Consider the following 5,594-nt stretch of genomic DNA (forward strand, 5'->3'; position numbering starts at 1 on the left):
CCAAAAGATGTAGGCATGTATAATAAATTGCCGAGGAAAATAGGATCAAGGAAAAATAAAACAGATTTTCTTATAAAATGTTTGTATAATTTTACTGTATTTATTTATATATTGTTTTGTATTTTAGGGAAGAGTCTACAGGGTGTTCAGGATCTCACTACTAGATCAGACTCCTGGTGATCCACCTGTTTTCAGCCTCCCAAGAGCCTCAATAGCTATCTCAGTGCGCCCCGGGGGTGGGACAGCAGGAGAGGTCTGGGGATCGAGCCCCATCCCTGAGTCTGCTTGTAGGCACTTTAATTTGCTGAGCTATTTGGCTGGCCCATAAATTGTTTGTACAATTTTAAAATGAGTTTTGTATAACAAACTGATTGGGGGCCGGGGAGATGGCTCAGTAGAATAAGCACTTCCCTGGCAAGAGCAAGGGTCTGAGTTCAATCCCCGGTTCTGAAAAAACAAAACAAAACAACAACAGCAAATTTTTTTCTTTATAATTGCTATGATATGGTAATAGAGTTTTTAGGAAAAAACATTTACAGAAAAAATTTTGGCAAAATCATTTTCACACGTTAAGCAACTATAATAAAACAGTAGATATTCTTATTTTTCATTTGATGATGTCTATATGCATTTTCAAGGGTTGGGCAGATAGCTCGGTGGCATAAGCACCTGCCTGGGAAGTGCAAGGTCCTGAGTTGGATCCCTGGTACCCCTCCCCATACACACAAAAAGAATTCTCAGAAATGCAGCATGAAGAAAAGTATCATTTAGAAATTTATTGAAAGGAGGAACTCATTTGAGAGAATGGACAGCCTTAGCTTAAACTGACAGAATATACTGTAAGAAATGCAGATAGACAGTGAATTATATGAAGCCTGTGAATGTAGTCAAGCTCTCACTCGCCTAAGTCTAGCTCCGGATGTGTGTATTTTCTCACAGAAATCATTGCATAATAAAATAAAGTCGTATAACTGAAGACAACATGTCTGTCCTTGGTAACAAGCAGTGGTTGTTTAAAGAATAAATGTGCCTCCTCTTTTTCAGTTGTCCAGAAACTAGTCATCAAATACTACATATCGGGTCGGGCGCCAAGCAAAATAAAATTGATAGCCCATGATCACAGAACTTAAGCAGCTCGTAATCTCTTGGTAGTGGTTTGCTTGGTTGGTTGGAGGAGGAGAGACACTGCAAGAGGTAACACTTCGTACATTGAAGATTCTATTAAAGAAGTATATGGCTCAAAGCCGGCCTTATTTATGAAAAGTCCCTTCAATAAGCTTTCCATACAGACATCATTTCTAACAGCATGCATTCTTAAGGCATTTTAAAAGAACTGTAGAAAAATGTAACAAGCTTCAGAGTCCCATGTATTATCCTGAATAAAATGGCTATTGTATGAGAACTAGACTTCCTTTGTACACGTTCCCAATAACCTATTTTACACTTGAAATAAAACCCTGAAATCAAAGTCAAGCTCCCAACATAACCTGGAAAAGACAGAATTACAAATAATGTACAAAGGCTACCAGCTGTTGCACCAGATTATCCTTCCTGAAAAATGTGATAATGCAGACCCTTTTCTTTTCTGACAGGCATTTAATAAAATAAAGTTCCCCCAAGTGAGAGGTGGCTGCCAGTGGGGCATGAGAAAAGAGCTTTGCACTCCAGCGCCTGTTTTGCTGTGTCAGGATCCATATGGAAATGTTCTAAAAAGTGACTTCCATAAATCCTTTTCATTTGTTCATGTTTTTGTCAATGTTCTTGTGTTGTATGATTTTTTTTTTTTTTGGATTGAGTTGACTCAAAAAATCATTTCATAATGCTGCAATTTGCTCTCCCCAGACTATCTGAAGGTGTCATCAATGTAGTCTTGTGATAATGTCCCAGAATCTGTCACCTAAAATACATTCACAGCAGTTGGCTTCTGCGATTATAGAGTTCTGCGATTATAGAGTTCCCCTCAACTTCTGTCTCAAGAGAAATAGAAGTAAAATGCATGAAATTTGCTAATTCAGAAGGATTAAAATGAATAAGTCAATGTATAATAGAGAGGCCATAGTAACTAATGTGGTCCTTAACCCTAAATAAGTGAGTTAAGAAGAGGAGGTAAAATTAACCAGTAATATTATTTTTAAGAAACGCAAGAAAGAATACATTTGACCTACTTATGTAATTCATAATACTGAGATAAAACCTGAGTAGTTAAAACCCCTTCTTTGGGATTCAAGTGTTTAGAACCCTTAAAGTACTAATTGATTTTTTTTTCTACCATTCAAAACTGTCTTTCCTTACAAGAAACTAAAAGTAAACTTAAGTATAGTGGAAATTCATTGATTTAGGTGAGAAAAGAGATCACAGATATGGCTGCAGTTAAGTATTCAAATTGAATAGTAAATAATCTGAATGACTATGGGACTTAAAAAGTGACTAGTTTTTGTCACCAATAATAAAGATAATTCGTCAAGATTTTATTGATTTTCTGATTTGATGCTCTTAGTTTTTTATTACTCTTATCATTATTATTATTATTTTGTATTTTAGGGAAGAGTCTCCAGGGTGTTCAGGGTCTCACTACTAGATCAGACTCTTAGTGATCCTCCTGTTTACAGCCTCCCAAGAGCTGGGATTACAGGCGCGCGCCACCACGCTCAGTTTCAATTGCCATCTCAGCGTGTCCCTGGGGTGGGGTCCACATGCTAGGCCTGCGTGGTAGGCCTGGGGATTGATCCCCCAGCCCCTGTACTTGCTTGAAAGAGCTTTAATCCACTGAGCTATTTGGCCAGCCCTTCTTAGTTTTACTAGATTAACTGTTTACATAGCTTTTCTTGAACTGTAGCGATGTGTATCCTCAACCTAATGACTCCATGACCAGCCATTAAATAACGCATGTGGTTTGTGTCTGGGGCCATTCTTGTCTCGGGAGCTTGGTTTTAACTTGGATTCAATTGGAGGATGTTTTTGAAAAGAACAATCTTTTAAAATAACTAATTCTGAATTTTACAGCTAAAATGAATACATCTATTATGCTATTACGCACAATACTATGGGGTGGAGGACATATGCTATGGAGAGGCTAACTTCAGCTCGTGAAGAGTTGCTTTCCTCATCAACTCATGTGTCTTTGAACAGATGAGTGGAAAGTCGCTTGGGCAACATACACACAGCCAAATACACGCAGTCCTGAAGATGGGGAAACTGGTTTTCACCACCCTGGATAAACCTAGAGGACACAGAGTTAAGTGGCATAAATCATGCACCAATATGACACACACATACATTCATCTTCATTTTCTTCATGATATTTCAACTCCAAATACCTTTCAAATTCATGATATTTTGGTAATATACACTGTACATTTACATGGTTCTCAGGCATATAAGCTACCAACTTATGTTAGTGATCGCATTTGTTATTTCTCCTAGTGTGCTATCAAACATATTTCAAATAAAAAAAGAATGATCTAAGTGAATTTATATTTGTTTTGTTCTCTGTTCTTTAAAAGTCTAGTAATTGAAGGCTATTTCTTCCTTTCTTTTCATTTAAAAAATATCTATGGAAATATTCCATTCCCTCACTTCTTTGCTTCATTATGAAAATTGTCTTAAGACTCTGAGAATATTGTAAATTATAACATATTTCTTATTATTCTCTAGACAGGTGTACCTTGTTCTTTACTAGTTTTGCATTTGAAATTAGCTAGATGATACAAGAAAATCTCAATTTTATTTAGTGTTCAAACCTTGCTGACAGCACACATAACCCAAGATCTCCAGTGGATGGACTATGTTCATACACTTGTGTTAAGGTTCCTGGGACTTGACTTGGATGTATATGCCAAAAATAAGTAGGAGAGACATTTGTGATTACTTCCGCCCCTTACACAGCTTTGGACATTTCATAAGGGTTAGAGACTGTGAGCAGTTGCCATTTAAAATGATGCCAAGATGACAGTTGACACATTTGTCATCTAAGTCTAGCTACTAAGTAAAAGTTCAAGGAGACATGCAGGTGCTACCTTAGTACAAGGTCTGTCTTTGGGAAGATTTTCAATATGTTTTGAAAGAGCTAGGCAACCAAAGGAGAATTTACATTTGAGCAGCTCTCCAGACAACCTGTTGAGTAAATTAAAACCATGTGTCTCCGGTAGAGAAGTATAAGATCTTAAGGTCACTGAAAGGATGTCTGTCTCAAAACAATAGTTTATGATAAATAATAATGAGAAAATGTACTAGATTAATTCTTAGGAGAAAGTGATCAATTTCTCCAAAAATAGTACAATTCTGAGGTTACTATATTACCTAGGAATGTAATTACAATACATTTAAAACTGAGCTTACTGATGAAAATCTCTGAAACATCTATCAAAGCTATTCAGTAGCTATTAAAAAATACCCTCTTGAAGTGCTCCCCAATCACTCCTGGGAACGGTAGTATCACCCTGCTTTGTAAGTTACCTTTTCATATTTCTCAGATAATACTACAAAGTAAGGGATGCATTGTACATGTTGCAGTCCCAACATTTAATACAAAGCTATAAAGAGGCAGAGACCCTAAAAATGTGGTTGGTCCTCATCTCAGTCCCTTTTCTCATTGTGGAGACAAAGTATCTGACATCGAAAGCTAAAAGAGGGATGACTTATTTGGCTCACAGTTGGTAGAGGGTTCAGTCCGTAGTCGGATGACTTCAAGGCAGGGGGATGGTAGAGGGGCATCAGAGAAGAGAAATAGTCCATGGTAGGCAGACAGTATCAAGAATGCAATAAGCAGCCAAGTAGCGAAGCAGCAAGTGTGGTACCAAGCACGCAAGCACCGAATACAGCAGCCCTCTTTCTATGCCTTATATTGCATCCAAGCTATACAACCTTAGGGCAAGTGGCACCACCTACCCCAGGAGAGCCTTCCCATTATCAATGCCCAGAACTATGCCAAACCAGTCAGTGGACTGATTTAGCAATCACACACCCTGATCTCAGCATCACACCCTCCAGATCCAGCCACCTCTCAAAAGTACCTCCTATAAGCTCACAGGGCCTTGGGGGGATGTCTAGGCACAAGGCACAGCAGTCCTGCACCACAGCCCAATTTCTGTTCTTCCTCCTACTTCCTTGCACTCATTCCTTAATAAAATATCTATATGCTAAGCTCTACCACAGAAAACACTTTCAGGCAACTAGTCTGAGAGTGGATGCTAAAGATGAAATTCTGCAGTAGCATCGCTTGCTCCCCAGATTGCTCCCCAGATTGGATGGAGGTAGAGCTATTAATTGGTGCACAAATTAACAAATTGGGATAGTGTCCCAGTGCAATGATATGCGTTTCTACTATGACACCTTAGGCATTTGAGAAATAATTTGGATATAGTAGCTAAATGGAAAATGCAATTAAATGTCTACTGCTAATACCTATTAAGGTTTTGGAAAAAAATATCTGATGAGGCAGCCCTATTTACTGTTTGCTTAGTGATGCTTCTACCTCAGGTACAAGTCAACCATTCGATTGTAAGTTGTAATTGCTGCCTAGAGTCTTTCGGTCCCTTATAACTATGGTTAAGACCTTTCTTACATGACGGGGAAAAGTAGCAACATTTTTTTTT

The sequence above is a fragment of the Octodon degus genome, unplaced genomic scaffold, assembly GCF_000260255.1.
Source record: "Octodon degus isolate 3935 unplaced genomic scaffold, OctDeg1.0 scaffold00118, whole genome shotgun sequence".
Taxonomy (NCBI): domain Eukaryota; kingdom Metazoa; phylum Chordata; class Mammalia; order Rodentia; family Octodontidae; genus Octodon; species Octodon degus.